Below are 14,396 nucleotides of genomic sequence, written 5' to 3' on the forward strand. Positions count from 1 at the left end.
AAGGATTCCGATGATATAAGACACTTGGTTCTGCGGCGTGCGGTTTGGGAGCTACGAGCCATTTCGTACTTTCGGTGGCTGTAGCGCCACCGCCGGGCCCATCGGGGGGCCAGCCTTGGTGATGTTGTAGAGCGAGTGGCTAGTACCATCCCTCAAAGTTTCAGGTCTCTACGACGTACGGCCTTTGCCAACCCTCCCCCCCCTCCCCGCTTCCCAGATGGGCGTCGCCTTTGCCGGCTCCCCTGCCGCTGCGTCATTGTGTCATCGCTTCTCGGCCTTTTGGCTAAGATCAAGTGTAGTATCTGTTCTTATCAGTTTAATATCTGATACGTCCCCTATCCGGGGACTGCATATTAAATTGATTTTTGGCACATGGAGCCGGAACCGGGGCTTGCTCCGTCCACTCCACGCATCGACCTGGTATTGCAGTGCCTCCAGGAACGGTGTGCTTCCCCTTTTTGGGGACTGCGAATTGTTGTGACTAATAGAAGAACCAACAACACCACTGGAATTTTGTCAGAGAATACAGAAATACGCAGGAAGCGCATACAGAATGACGATGAGGTGACCGTTGACGATGACCGTGCCACAGAGAAAGCAGCAAGCTGCGGTCATATGAGCATAGGGAAAAAAGAAGAACAAAAGCGTCGGTTGCCGGCCGGCTGACTCATCACCGTCACAGCACGTTTTTTGATGTCCCTCTTATTTGAGAGTCTTTACCAACGAGCTGATGAGTCGAATCAGGGGTTTGTGTTGGATGGATTAGGGACACCTGATTCAAATCAAGGTCAGGCACGCACGCACGCAGCAGTCAAGCAATGGAAGGTGCCCCGTCCTTCCTTTTCTTGGGGGAGGGGAAGGTCACCGTGTTTGAGGATGGCGAAGGGGGATAGGGCGCCTCTGCCTGGAGGCCAGGCAACTCATACTTACCTGGCAGGGGAGACACCATGATCAGGAAGGTGGTTCACCCAGGGCGAGGCTCGGCCATTGCACTCCGGTTGTGCTGACCCCTGCGAATTCCCCAAATGTGGGAATCTCGACTGCATAATTTATGGTAGTGGGGGACTGCGTTCGCGCTCTCCCCTGTACACACTGGTTAAAAGCAGATAGCGTGGAGGGAAAAAGCGTGCGGTTCTTGACGCTTGTGGCGCCGCCCACTGCCCCAAAGGGTGAAGTTGCACCAGTTTTGTTATGTTTCTGTCTCTTTCTGCTGTGTCAGCCAGTGACCCGGAGAGTTCAGAGAACTGAACTGCGTCTGTTTTCATCGAGGTTGTCGAAACCTGCGACCGGTTTGCCGAATGTGGTTTTTCCCACAAACTTTGATATTCAACGGACGAGTTGATTGACAGCAGTGGTCCCAAAGGCAAAGTTGTTCGGATGGAGGTTTTCTGTCGTATGGTACGACTGTCTCGTGCGCGTGCTGTGAAAAAGCACGCGACATACGTTCGCCTATAGCCGCTCTCATGTTGTTGCTTTTTCATTTTAAAGCGCCACTAGGTGGCCATTCACCGCGTCCTTTCTCGCCTGACCCCAGACTGAGCCCGTGCACGGGTGTACCGGCTTGGGTGAAATTGTCTCGTTCCGTCCAAGAGCTATAGCCGTTCTAGCAGACCCCGCCTCGCCCAGCCCGTAGGTTTCGGCCTGCCGCCGCCAAGCTGAATCGAAATTCCCACTTTTTTTTCGATCTGGACGGACAGTCAGACTCCAGAGAATCTTTCTGCACTGGTTTGGGCCAGATCGGGCAAAAGACCTAGGACTAGTGTGCAAAAGTAGGTTTTTCACAAAATCCCAAATACCCGAAAATTTCGCCAGCGCAACCTTCGAATCCGAGGCATGCGTCTCGCTCGGCTCGAGCCAAGGATTCCGATGATATAAGACACTTGGTTCTGCGGCGTGCGGTTTGGGAGCTACGAGCCATTTCGTACTTTCGGTGGCTGTAGCGCCACCGCCGGGCCCATCGGGGGGCCAGCCTTGGTGATGTTGTAGAGCGAGTGGCTAGTACCATCCCTCAAAGTTTCAGGTCTCTACGACGTACGGCCTTTGCCAACCCTCCCCCCCCTCACCGCTTCCCAGATGGGCGTCGCCTTTGCCGGCTCCCCTGCCGCTGCGTCATTGTGTCATCGCTTCTCGGCCTTTTGGCTAAGATCAAGTGTAGTATCTGTTCTTATCAGTTTAATATCTGATACGTCCCCTATCCGGGGACTGCATATTAAATTGATTTTTGGCACATGGAGCCGGAACCGGGGCTTGCTCCGTCCACTCCACGCATCGACCTGGTATTGCAGTGCCTCCAGGAACGGTGTGCTTCCCCTTTTTGGGGACTGCGAATTGTTGTGACTAATAGAAGAACCAACAACACCACTGGAATTTTGTCAGAGAATACAGAAATACGCAGGAAGCGCATACAGAATGACGATGAGGTGACCGTTGACGATGACCGTGCCACAGAGAAAGCAGCAAGCTGCGGTCATATGAGCATAGGGAAAAAAGAAGAACAAAAGCGTCGGTTGCCGGCCGGCTGACTCATCACCGTCACAGCACGTTTTTTGATGTCCCTCTTATTTGAGAGTCTTTACCAACGAGCTGATGAGTCGAATCAGGGGTTTGTGTTGGATGGATTAGGGACACCTGATTCAAATCAAGGTCAGGCACGCACGCACGCAGCAGTCAAGCAATGGAAGGTGCCCCGTCCTTCCTTTTCTTGGGGGAGGGGAAGGTCACCGTGTTTGAGGATGGCGAAGGGGGATAGGGCGCCTCTGCCTGGAGGCCAGGCAACTCATACTTACCTGGCAGGGGAGACACCATGATCAGGAAGGTGGTTCACCCAGGGCGAGGCTCGGCCATTGCACTCCGGTTGTGCTGACCCCTGCGAATTCCCCAAATGTGGGAATCTCGACTGCATAATTTATGGTAGTGGGGGACTGCGTTCGCGCTCTCCCCTGTACACACTGGTTAAAAGCAGATAGCGTGGAGGGAAAAAGCGTGCGGTTCTTGACGCTTGTGGCGCCGCCCACTGCCCCAAAGGGTGAAGTTGCACCAGTTTTGTTATGTTTCTGTCTCTTTCTGCTGTGACCCGGATGTTTCTGCTGTGACCCGGATGTTTCTGTTATGTTTCTGTCTCTTTCTGCAGTGACCCGGAGAGTTCAGAGAACTGAACTGCGTCTGTTTTCATCGAGGTTGTCGAAACCTGCGACCGGTTTGCCGAATGTGGTTTTTCCCACAAACTTTGATATTCAACGGACGAGTTGATTGACAGCAGTGGTCCCAAAGGCAAAGTTGTTCGGATGGAGGTTTTCTGTCGTATGGTACGACTGTCTCGTGCGCGTGCTGCCACTTTTTTTCCGATCTGGACGGACAGTCAGACTCCAGAGAATCTTTCTGCACTGGTTTGGGCCAGATCGGGCAAAAGACCTAGGACTAGTGTGCAAAAGTAGGTTTTTCACAAAATCCCAAATACCCGAAAATTTCGCCAGCGCAACCTTCGAATCCGAGGCATGCGTCTCGCTCGGCTCGAGCCAAGGATTCCGATGATATAAGACACTTGGTTCTGCGGCGTGCGGTTTGGGAGCTACGAGCCATTTCGTACTTTCGGTGGCTGTAGCGCCACCGCCGGGCCCATCGGGGGGCCAGCCTTGGTGATGTTGTAGAGCGAGTGGCTAGTACCATCCCTCAAAGTTTCAGGTCTCTACGACGTACGGCCTTTGCCAACCCTCCCCCCCCTCACCGCTTCCCAGATGGGCGTCGCCTTTGCCGGCTCCCCTGCCGCTGCGTCATTGTGTCATCGCTTCTCGGCCTTTTGGCTAAGATCAAGTGTAGTATCTGTTCTTATCAGTTTAATATCTGATACGTCCCCTATCCGGGGACTGCATATTAAATTGATTTTTGGCACATGGAGCCGGAACCGGGGCTTGCTCCGTCCACTCCACGCATCGACCTGGTATTGCAGTGCCTCCAGGAACGGTGTGCTTCCCCTTTTTGGGGACTGCGAATTGTTGTGACTAATAGAAGAACCAACAACACCACTGGAATTTTGTCAGAGAATACAGAAATACGCAGGAAGCGCATACAGAATGACGATGAGGTGACCGTTGACGATGACCGTGCCACAGAGAAAGCAGCAAGCTGCGGTCATATGAGCATAGGGAAAAAAGAAGAACAAAAGCGTCGGTTGCCGGCCGGCTGACTCATCACCGTCACAGCACGTTTTTTGATGTCCCTCTTATTTGAGAGTCTTTACCAACGAGCTGATGAGTCGAATCAGGGGTTTGTGTTGGATGGATTAGGGACACCTGATTCAAATCAAGGTCAGGCACGCACGCACGCAGCAGTCAAGCAATGGAAGGTGCCCCGTCCTTCCTTTTCTTGGGGGAGGGGAAGGTCACCGTGTTTGAGGATGGCGAAGGGGGATAGGGCGCCTCTGCCTGGAGGCCAGGCAACTCATACTTACCTGGCAGGGGAGACACCATGATCAGGAAGGTGGTTCACCCAGGGCGAGGCTCGGCCATTGCACTCCGGTTGTGCTGACCCCTGCGAATTCCCCAAATGTGGGAATCTCGACTGCATAATTTATGGTAGTGGGGGACTGCGTTCGCGCTCTCCCCTGTACACACTGGTTAAAAGCAGATAGCGTGGAGGGAAAAAGCGTGCGGTTCTTGACGCTTGTGGCGCCGCCCACTGCCCCAAAGGGTGAAGTTGCACCAGTTTTGTTATGTTTCTGTCTCTTTCTGCTGTGTCAGCCAGTGACCCGGAGAGTTCAGAGAACTGAACTGCGTCTGTTTTCATCGAGGTTGTCGAAACCTGCGACCGGTTTGCCGAATGTGGTTTTTCCCACAAACTTTGATATTCAACGGACGAGTTGATTGACAGCAGTGGTCCCAAAGGCAAAGTTGTTCGGATGGAGGTTTTCTGTCGTATGGTACGACTGTCTCGTGCGCGTGCTGTGAAAAAGCACGCGACATACGTTCGCCTATAGCCGCTCTCATGTTGTTGCTTTTTCATTTTAAAGCGCCACTAGGTGGCCATTCACCGCGTCCTTTCTCGCCTGACCCCAGACTGAGCCCGTGCACGGGTGTACCGGCTTGGGTGAAATTGTCTCGTTCCGTCCAAGAGCTATAGCCGTTCTAGCAGACCCCGCCTCGCCCAGCCCGTAGGTTTCGGCCTGCCGCCGCCAAGCTGAATCGAAATTCCCACTTTTTTTCCGATCTGGACGGACAGTCAGACTCCAGAGAATCTTTCTGCACTGGTTTGGGCCAGATCGGGCAAAAGACCTAGGACTAGTGTGCAAAAGTAGGTTTTTCACAAAATCCCAAATACCCGAAAATTTCGCCAGCGCAACCTTCGAATCCGAGGCATGCGTCTCGCTCGGCTCGAGCCAAGGATTCCGATGATATAAGACACTTGGTTCTGCGGCGTGCGGTTTGGGAGCTACGAGCCATTTCGTACTTTCGGTGGCTGTAGCGCCACCGCCGGGCCCATCGGGGGGCCAGCCTTGGTGATGTTGTAGAGCGAGTGGCTAGTGCCATCCCTCAAAGTTTCAGGTCTCTACGACGTACGGCCTTTGCCAACCCTCCCCCCCCTCACCGCTTCCCAGATGGGCGTCGCCTTTGCCGGCTCCCCTGCCGCTGCGTCATTGTGTCATCGCTTCTCGGCCTTTTGGCTAAGATCAAGTGTAGTATCTGTTCTTATCAGTTTAATATCTGATACGTCCCCTATCCGGGGACTGCATATTAAATTGATTTTTGGCACATGGAGCCGGAACCGGGGCTTGCTCCGTCCACTCCACTCATCGACCTGGTATTGCAGTGCCTCCAGGAACGGTGTGCTTCCCCTTTTTGGGGACTGCGAATTGTTGTGACTAATAGAAGAACCAACAACACCACTGGAATTTTGTCAGAGAATACAGAAATACGCAGGTAGCGCATACAGAATGACGATGAGGTGACCGTTGACGATGACCGTGCCACAGAGAAAGCAGCAAGCTGCGGTCATATGAGCATAGGGAAAAAAGAAGAACAAAAGCGTCGGTTGCCGGCCGGCTGACTCATCACCGTCACAGCACGTTTTTTGATGTCCCTCTTATTTGAGAGTCTTTACCAACGAGCTGATGAGTCGAATCAGGGGTTTGTGTTGGATGGATTAGGGACACCTGATTCAAATCAAGGTCAGGCACGCACGCACGCAGCAGTCAAGCAATGGAAGGTGCCCCGTCCTTCCTTTTCTTGGGGGAGGGGAAGGTCACCGTGTTTGAGGATGGCGAAGGGGGATAGGGCGCCTCTGCCTGGAGGCCAGGCAACTCATACTTACCTGGCAGGGGAGACACCATGATCAGGAAGGTGGTTCACCCAGGGCGAGGCTCGGCCATTGCACTCCGGTTGTGCTGACCCCTGTGAATTCCCCAAATGTGGGAATCTCGACTGCATAATTTATGGTAGTGGGGGACTGCGTTCGCGCTCTCCCCTGTACACACTGGTTAAAAGCAGATAGCGTGGAGGGAAAAAGCGTGCGGTTCTTGACGCTTGTGGCGCCGCCCACTGCCCCAAAGGGTGAAGTTGCACCAGTTTTGTTATGTTTCTGTCTCTTTCTGCTGTGTCAGCCAGTGACCCGGAGAGTTCAGAGAACTGAACTGCGTCTGTTTTCATCGAGGTTGTCGAAACCTGCGACCGGTTTGCCGAATGTGGTTTTTCCCACAAACTTTGATATTCAACGGACGAGTTGATTGACAGCAGTGGTCCCAAAGGCAAAGTTGTTCGGATGGAGGTTTTCTGTCGTATGGTACGACTGTCTCGTGCGCGTGCTGTGAAAAAGCACGCGACATACGTTCGCCTATAGCCGCTCTCATGTTGTTGCTTTTTCATTTTAAAGCGCCACTAGGTGGCCATTCACCGCGTCCTTTCTCGCCTGACCCCAGACTGAGCCCGTGCACGGGTGTACCGGCTTGGGTGAAATTGTCTCGTTCCGTCCAAGAGCTATAGCCGTTCTAGCAGACCCCGCCTCGCCCAGCCCGTAGGTTTCGGCCTGCCGCCGCCAAGCTGAATCGAAATTCCCACTTTTTTTCCGATCTGGACGGACAGTCAGACTCCAGAGAATCTTTCTGCACTGGTTTGGGCCAGATCGGGCAAAAGACCTAGGACTAGTGTGCAAAAGTAGGTTTTTCACAAAATCCCAAATACCCGAAAATTTCGCCAGCGCAACCTTCGAATCCGAGGCATGCGTCTCGCTCGGCTCGAGCCAAGGATTCCGATGATATAAGACACTTGGTTCTGCGGCGTGCGGTTTGGGAGCTACGAGCCATTTCGTACTTTCGGTGGCTGTAGCGCCACCGCCGGGCCCATCGGGGGGCCAGCCTTGGTGATGTTGTAGAGCGAGTGGCTAGTACCATCCCTCAAAGTTTCAGGTCTCTACGACGTACGGCCTTTGCCAACCCTCCCCCCCCTCCCCGCTTCCCAGATGGGCGTCGCCTTTGCCGGCTCCCCTGCCGCTGCGTCATTGTGTCATCGCTTCTCGGCCTTTTGGCTAAGATCAAGTGTAGTATCTGTTCTTATCAGTTTAATATCTGATACGTCCCCTATCCGGGGACTGCATATTAAATTGATTTTTGGCACATGGAGCCGGAACCGGGGCTTGCTCCGTCCACTCCACGCATCGACCTGGTATTGCAGTGCCTCCAGGAACGGTGTGCTTCCCCTTTTTGGGGACTGCGAATTGTTGTGACTAATAGAAGAACCAACAACACCACTGGAATTTTGTCAGAGAATACAGAAATACGCAGGAAGCGCATACAGAATGACGATGAGGTGACCGTTGACGATGACCGTGCCACAGAGAAAGCAGCAAGCTGCGGTCATATGAGCATAGGGAAAAAAGAAGAACAAAAGCGTCGGTTGCCGGCCGGCTGACTCATCACCGTCACAGCACGTTTTTTGATGTCCCTCTTATTTGAGAGTCTTTACCAACGAGCTGATGAGTCGAATCAGGGGTTTGTGTTGGATGGATTAGGGACACCTGATTCAAATCAAGGTCAGGCACGCACGCACGCAGCAGTCAAGCAATGGAAGGTGCCCCGTCCTTCCTTTTCTTGGGGGAGGGGAAGGTCACCGTGTTTGAGGATGGCGAAGGGGGATAGGGCGCCTCTGCCTGGAGGCCAGGCAACTCATACTTACCTGGCAGGGGAGACACCATGATCAGGAAGGTGGTTCACCCAGGGCGAGGCTCGGCCATTGCACTCCGGTTGTGCTGACCCCTGCGAATTCCCCAAATGTGGGAATCTCGACTGCATAATTTATGGTAGTGGGGGACTGCGTTCGCGCTCTCCCCTGTACACACTGGTTAAAAGCAGATAGCGTGGAGGGAAAAAGCGTGCGGTTCTTGACGCTTGTGGCGCCGCCCACTGCCCCAAAGGGTGAAGTTGCACCAGTTTTGTTATGTTTCTGTCTCTTTCTGCTGTGTCAGCCAGTGACCCGGAGAGTTCAGAGAACTGAACTGCGTCTGTTTTCATCGAGGTTGTCGAAACCTGCGACCGGTTTGCCGAATGTGGTTTTTCCCACAAACTTTGATATTCAACGGACGAGTTGATTGACAGCAGTGGTCCCAAAGGCAAAGTTGTTCGGATGGAGGTTTTCTGTCGTATGGTACGACTGTCTCGTGCGCGTGCTGTGAAAAAGCACGCGACATACGTTCGCCTATAGCCGCTCTCATGTTGTTGCTTTTTCATTTTAAAGCGCCACTAGGTGGCCATTCACCGCGTCCTTTCTCGCCTGACCCCAGACTGAGCCCGTGCACGGGTGTACCGGCTTGGGTGAAATTGTCTCGTTCCGTCCAAGAGCTATAGCCGTTCTAGCAGACCCCGCCTCGCCCAGCCCGTAGGTTTCGGCCTGCCGCCGCCAAGCTGAATCGAAATTCCCACTTTTTTTTCGATCTGGACGGACAGTCAGACTCCAGAGAATCTTTCTGCACTGGTTTGGGCCAGATCGGGCAAAAGACCTAGGACTAGTGTGCAAAAGTAGGTTTTTCACAAAATCCCAAATACCCGAAAATTTCGCCAGCGCAACCTTCGAATCCGAGGCATGCGTCTCGCTCGGCTCGAGCCAAGGATTCCGATGATATAAGACACTTGGTTCTGCGGCGTGCGGTTTGGGAGCTACGAGCCATTTCGTACTTTCGGTGGCTGTAGCGCCACCGCCGGGCCCATCGGGGGGCCAGCCTTGGTGATGTTGTAGAGCGAGTGGCTAGTACCATCCCTCAAAGTTTCAGGTCTCTACGACGTACGGCCTTTGCCAACCCTCCCCCCCCTCACCGCTTCCCAGATGGGCGTCGCCTTTGCCGGCTCCCCTGCCGCTGCGTCATTGTGTCATCGCTTCTCGGCCTTTTGGCTAAGATCAAGTGTAGTATCTGTTCTTATCAGTTTAATATCTGATACGTCCCCTATCCGGGGACTGCATATTAAATTGATTTTTGGCACATGGAGCCGGAACCGGGGCTTGCTCCGTCCACTCCACGCATCGACCTGGTATTGCAGTGCCTCCAGGAACGGTGTGCTTCCCCTTTTTGGGGACTGCGAATTGTTGTGACTAATAGAAGAACCAACAACACCACTGGAATTTTGTCAGAGAATACAGAAATACGCAGGAAGCGCATACAGAATGACGATGAGGTGACCGTTGACGATGACCGTGCCACAGAGAAAGCAGCAAGCTGCGGTCATATGAGCATAGGGAAAAAAGAAGAACAAAAGCGTCGGTTGCCGGCCGGCTGACTCATCACCGTCACAGCACGTTTTTTGATGTCCCTCTTATTTGAGAGTCTTTACCAACGAGCTGATGAGTCGAATCAGGGGTTTGTGTTGGATGGATTAGGGACACCTGATTCAAATCAAGGTCAGGCACGCACGCACGCAGCAGTCAAGCAATGGAAGGTGCCCCGTCCTTCCTTTTCTTGGGGGAGGGGAAGGTCACCGTGTTTGAGGATGGCGAAGGGGGATAGGGCGCCTCTGCCTGGAGGCCAGGCAACTCATACTTACCTGGCAGGGGAGACACCATGATCAGGAAGGTGGTTCACCCAGGGCGAGGCTCGGCCATTGCACTCCGGTTGTGCTGACCCCTGCGAATTCCCCAAATGTGGGAATCTCGACTGCATAATTTATGGTAGTGGGGGACTGCGTTCGCGCTCTCCCCTGTACACACTGGTTAAAAGCAGATAGCGTGGAGGGAAAAAGCGTGCGGTTCTTGACGCTTGTGGCGCCGCCCACTGCCCCAAAGGGTGAAGTTGCACCAGTTTTGTTATGTTTCTGTCTCTTTCTGCTGTGACCCGGATGTTTCTGCTGTGACCCGGATGTTTCTGTTATGTTTCTGTCTCTTTCTGCAGTGACCCGGAGAGTTCAGAGAACTGAACTGCGTCTGTTTTCATCGAGGTTGTCGAAACCTGCGACCGGTTTGCCGAATGTGGTTTTTCCCACAAACTTTGATATTCAACGGACGAGTTGATTGACAGCAGTGGTCCCAAAGGCAAAGTTGTTCGGATGGAGGTTTTCTGTCGTATGGTACGACTGTCTCGTGCGCGTGCTGCCACTTTTTTTCCGATCTGGACGGACAGTCAGACTCCAGAGAATCTTTCTGCACTGGTTTGGGCCAGATCGGGCAAAAGACCTAGGACTAGTGTGCAAAAGTAGGTTTTTCACAAAATCCCAAATACCCGAAAATTTCGCCAGCGCAACCTTCGAATCCGAGGCATGCGTCTCGCTCGGCTCGAGCCAAGGATTCCGATGATATAAGACACTTGGTTCTGCGGCGTGCGGTTTGGGAGCTACGAGCCATTTCGTACTTTCGGTGGCTGTAGCGCCACCGCCGGGCCCATCGGGGGGCCAGCCTTGGTGATGTTGTAGAGCGAGTGGCTAGTACCATCCCTCAAAGTTTCAGGTCTCTACGACGTACGGCCTTTGCCAACCCTCCCCCCCCTCACCGCTTCCCAGATGGGCGTCGCCTTTGCCGGCTCCCCTGCCGCTGCGTCATTGTGTCATCGCTTCTCGGCCTTTTGGCTAAGATCAAGTGTAGTATCTGTTCTTATCAGTTTAATATCTGATACGTCCCCTATCCGGGGACTGCATATTAAATTGATTTTTGGCACATGGAGCCGGAACCGGGGCTTGCTCCGTCCACTCCACGCATCGACCTGGTATTGCAGTGCCTCCAGGAACGGTGTGCTTCCCCTTTTTGGGGACTGCGAATTGTTGTGACTAATAGAAGAACCAACAACACCACTGGAATTTTGTCAGAGAATACAGAAATACGCAGGAAGCGCATACAGAATGACGATGAGGTGACCGTTGACGATGACCGTGCCACAGAGAAAGCAGCAAGCTGCGGTCATATGAGCATAGGGAAAAAAGAAGAACAAAAGCGTCGGTTGCCGGCCGGCTGACTCATCACCGTCACAGCACGTTTTTTGATGTCCCTCTTATTTGAGAGTCTTTACCAACGAGCTGATGAGTCGAATCAGGGGTTTGTGTTGGATGGATTAGGGACACCTGATTCAAATCAAGGTCAGGCACGCACGCACGCAGCAGTCAAGCAATGGAAGGTGCCCCGTCCTTCCTTTTCTTGGGGGAGGGGAAGGTCACCGTGTTTGAGGATGGCGAAGGGGGATAGGGCGCCTCTGCCTGGAGGCCAGGCAACTCATACTTACCTGGCAGGGGAGACACCATGATCAGGAAGGTGGTTCACCCAGGGCGAGGCTCGGCCATTGCACTCCGGTTGTGCTGACCCCTGCGAATTCCCCAAATGTGGGAATCTCGACTGCATAATTTATGGTAGTGGGGGACTGCGTTCGCGCTCTCCCCTGTACACACTGGTTAAAAGCAGATAGCGTGGAGGGAAAAAGCGTGCGGTTCTTGACGCTTGTGGCGCCGCCCACTGCCCCAAAGGGTGAAGTTGCACCAGTTTTGTTATGTTTCTGTCTCTTTCTGCTGTGTCAGCCAGTGACCCGGAGAGTTCAGAGAACTGAACTGCGTCTGTTTTCATCGAGGTTGTCGAAACCTGCGACCGGTTTGCCGAATGTGGTTTTTCCCACAAACTTTGATATTCAACGGACGAGTTGATTGACAGCAGTGGTCCCAAAGGCAAAGTTGTTCGGATGGAGGTTTTCTGTCGTATGGTACGACTGTCTCGTGCGCGTGCTGTGAAAAAGCACGCGACATACGTTCGCCTATAGCCGCTCTCATGTTGTTGCTTTTTCATTTTAAAGCGCCACTAGGTGGCCATTCACCGCGTCCTTTCTCGCCTGACCCCAGACTGAGCCCGTGCACGGGTGTACCGGCTTGGGTGAAATTGTCTCGTTCCGTCCAAGAGCTATAGCCGTTCTAGCAGACCCCGCCTCGCCCAGCCCGTAGGTTTCGGCCTGCCGCCGCCAAGCTGAATCGAAATTCCCACTTTTTTTCCGATCTGGACGGACAGTCAGACTCCAGAGAATCTTTCTGCACTGGTTTGGGCCAGATCGGGCAAAAGACCTAGGACTAGTGTGCAAAAGTAGGTTTTTCACAAAATCCCAAATACCCGAAAATTTCGCCAGCGCAACCTTCGAATCCGAGGCATGCGTCTCGCTCGGCTCGAGCCAAGGATTCCGATGATATAAGACACTTGGTTCTGCGGCGTGCGGTTTGGGAGCTACGAGCCATTTCGTACTTTCGGTGGCTGTAGCGCCACCGCCGGGCCCATCGGGGGGCCAGCCTTGGTGATGTTGTAGAGCGAGTGGCTAGTACCATCCCTCAAAGTTTCAGGTCTCTACGACGTACGGCCTTTGCCAACCCTCCCCCCCCTCCCCGCTTCCCAGATGGGCGTCGCCTTTGCCGGCTCCCCTGCCGCTGCGTCATTGTGTCATCGCTTCTCGGCCTTTTGGCTAAGATCAAGTGTAGTATCTGTTCTTATCAGTTTAATATCTGATACGTCCCCTATCCGGGGACTGCATATTAAATTGATTTTTGGCACATGGAGCCGGAACCGGGGCTTGCTCCGTCCACTCCACGCATCGACCTGGTATTGCAGTGCCTCCAGGAACGGTGTGCTTCCCCTTTTTGGGGACTGCGAATTGTTGTGACTAATAGAAGAACCAACAACACCACTGGAATTTTGTCAGAGAATACAGAAATACGCAGGAAGCGCATACAGAATGACGATGAGGTGACCGTTGACGATGACCGTGCCACAGAGAAAGCAGCAAGCTGCGGTCATATGAGCATAGGGAAAAAAGAAGAACAAAAGCGTCGGTTGCCGGCCGGCTGACTCATCACCGTCACAGCACGTTTTTTGATGTCCCTCTTATTTGAGAGTCTTTACCAACGAGCTGATGAGTCGAATCAGGGGTTTGTGTTGGATGGATTAGGGACACCTGATTCAAATCAAGGTCAGGCACGCACGCACGCAGCAGTCAAGCAATGGAAGGTGCCCCGTCCTTCCTTTTCTTGGGGGAGGGGAAGGTCACCGTGTTTGAGGATGGCGAAGGGGGATAGGGCGCCTCTGCCTGGAGGCCAGGCTACTCATACTTACCTGGCAGGGGAGACACCATGATCAGGAAGGTGGTTCACCCAGGGCGAGGCTCGGCCATTGCACTCCGGTTGTGCTGACCCCTGCGAATTCCCCAAATGTGGGAATCTCGACTGCATAATTTATGGTAGTGGGGGACTGCGTTCGCGCTCTCCCCTGTACACACTGGTTAAAAGCAGATAGCGTGGAGGGAAAAAGCGTGCGGTTCTTGACGCTTGTGGCGCCGCCCACTGCCCCAAAGGGTGAAGTTGCACCAGTTTTGTTATGTTTCTGTCTCTTTCTGCTGTGTCAGCCAGTGACCCGGAGAGTTCAGAGAACTGAACTGCGTCTGTTTTCATCGAGGTTGTCGAAACCTGCGACCGGTTTGCCGAATGTGGTTTTTCCCACAAACTTTGATATTCAACGGACGAGTTGATTGACAGCAGTGGTCCCAAAGGCAAAGTTGTTCGGATGGAGGTTTTCTGTCGTATGGTACGACTGTCTCGTGCGCGTGCTGTGAAAAAGCACGCGACATACGTTCGCCTATAGCCGCTCTCATGTTGTTGCTTTTTCATTTTAAAGCGCCACTAGGTGGCCATTCACCGCGTCCTTTCTCGCCTGACCCCAGACTGAGCCCGTGCACGGGTGTACCGGCTTGGGTGAAATTGTCTCGTTCCGTCCAAGAGCTATAGCCGTTCTAGCAGACCCCGCCTCGCCCAGCCCGTAGGTTTCGGCCTGCCGCCGCCAAGCTGAATCGAAATTCCCACTTTTTTTCCGATCTGGACGGACAGTCAGACTCCAGAGAATCTTTCTGCACTGGTTTGGGCCAGATCGGGCAAAAGACCTAGGACTAGTGTGCAAAAGTAGGTTTTTCACAAAATCCCAAAT

General features: G+C 53.4%; 16 non-coding genes across 16 annotated transcripts; all 16 read left to right on the plus strand.

Moving 5' to 3' along the window:
- The first annotated feature begins 263 nt into the window (after positions 1-263).
- On the plus strand, positions 264-454 carry LOC137067393 (U2 spliceosomal RNA). The gene has a single exon (XR_010903186.1). It is a non-coding gene; the product is annotated as a U2 spliceosomal RNA (small nuclear RNA).
- Positions 455-922: 468 nt separating this feature from the next.
- On the plus strand, positions 923-1,086 carry LOC137067187 (U1 spliceosomal RNA). The gene has a single exon (XR_010903001.1). It is a non-coding gene; the product is annotated as a U1 spliceosomal RNA (small nuclear RNA).
- Positions 1,087-2,119: 1,033 nt separating this feature from the next.
- Positions 2,120-2,310, plus strand: LOC137067394 (U2 spliceosomal RNA). Its single transcript, XR_010903187.1, has one exon. It is a non-coding gene; the product is annotated as a U2 spliceosomal RNA (small nuclear RNA).
- Positions 2,311-2,778: 468 nt separating this feature from the next.
- On the plus strand, positions 2,779-2,942 carry LOC137067200 (U1 spliceosomal RNA). Its single transcript, XR_010903012.1, has one exon. It is a non-coding gene; the product is annotated as a U1 spliceosomal RNA (small nuclear RNA).
- Positions 2,943-3,780: 838 nt separating this feature from the next.
- LOC137067396 (U2 spliceosomal RNA) lies at positions 3,781-3,971 on the plus strand. The gene has a single exon (XR_010903189.1). It is a non-coding gene; the product is annotated as a U2 spliceosomal RNA (small nuclear RNA).
- Positions 3,972-4,439: 468 nt separating this feature from the next.
- LOC137067212 (U1 spliceosomal RNA) lies at positions 4,440-4,603 on the plus strand. The gene has a single exon (XR_010903023.1). It is a non-coding gene; the product is annotated as a U1 spliceosomal RNA (small nuclear RNA).
- A 1,033-nt stretch (positions 4,604-5,636) lies between these two features.
- On the plus strand, positions 5,637-5,827 carry LOC137066795 (U2 spliceosomal RNA). Its single transcript, XR_010902682.1, has one exon. It is a non-coding gene; the product is annotated as a U2 spliceosomal RNA (small nuclear RNA).
- Positions 5,828-6,295: 468 nt separating this feature from the next.
- Positions 6,296-6,459, plus strand: LOC137067329 (U1 spliceosomal RNA). The gene has a single exon (XR_010903130.1). It is a non-coding gene; the product is annotated as a U1 spliceosomal RNA (small nuclear RNA).
- Positions 6,460-7,492: 1,033 nt separating this feature from the next.
- On the plus strand, positions 7,493-7,683 carry LOC137067398 (U2 spliceosomal RNA). Its single transcript, XR_010903190.1, has one exon. It is a non-coding gene; the product is annotated as a U2 spliceosomal RNA (small nuclear RNA).
- A 468-nt stretch (positions 7,684-8,151) lies between these two features.
- LOC137067224 (U1 spliceosomal RNA) lies at positions 8,152-8,315 on the plus strand. The gene has a single exon (XR_010903034.1). It is a non-coding gene; the product is annotated as a U1 spliceosomal RNA (small nuclear RNA).
- A 1,033-nt stretch (positions 8,316-9,348) lies between these two features.
- Positions 9,349-9,539, plus strand: LOC137067399 (U2 spliceosomal RNA). Its single transcript, XR_010903191.1, has one exon. It is a non-coding gene; the product is annotated as a U2 spliceosomal RNA (small nuclear RNA).
- Positions 9,540-10,007: 468 nt separating this feature from the next.
- LOC137067236 (U1 spliceosomal RNA) lies at positions 10,008-10,171 on the plus strand. The gene has a single exon (XR_010903045.1). It is a non-coding gene; the product is annotated as a U1 spliceosomal RNA (small nuclear RNA).
- Positions 10,172-11,009: 838 nt separating this feature from the next.
- Positions 11,010-11,200, plus strand: LOC137067400 (U2 spliceosomal RNA). The gene has a single exon (XR_010903192.1). It is a non-coding gene; the product is annotated as a U2 spliceosomal RNA (small nuclear RNA).
- Positions 11,201-11,668: 468 nt separating this feature from the next.
- Positions 11,669-11,832, plus strand: LOC137067248 (U1 spliceosomal RNA). Its single transcript, XR_010903056.1, has one exon. It is a non-coding gene; the product is annotated as a U1 spliceosomal RNA (small nuclear RNA).
- Positions 11,833-12,865: 1,033 nt separating this feature from the next.
- LOC137067401 (U2 spliceosomal RNA) lies at positions 12,866-13,056 on the plus strand. Its single transcript, XR_010903193.1, has one exon. It is a non-coding gene; the product is annotated as a U2 spliceosomal RNA (small nuclear RNA).
- Positions 13,057-13,524: 468 nt separating this feature from the next.
- Positions 13,525-13,688, plus strand: LOC137067261 (U1 spliceosomal RNA). Its single transcript, XR_010903068.1, has one exon. It is a non-coding gene; the product is annotated as a U1 spliceosomal RNA (small nuclear RNA).
- The last annotated feature ends 708 nt before the right edge of the window (positions 13,689-14,396 follow it).

This window comes from Pseudorasbora parva, unplaced genomic scaffold (genome assembly GCF_024679245.1).
Source record: "Pseudorasbora parva isolate DD20220531a unplaced genomic scaffold, ASM2467924v1 scaffold_33, whole genome shotgun sequence".
NCBI lineage: Eukaryota > Metazoa > Chordata > Actinopteri > Cypriniformes > Gobionidae > Pseudorasbora > Pseudorasbora parva.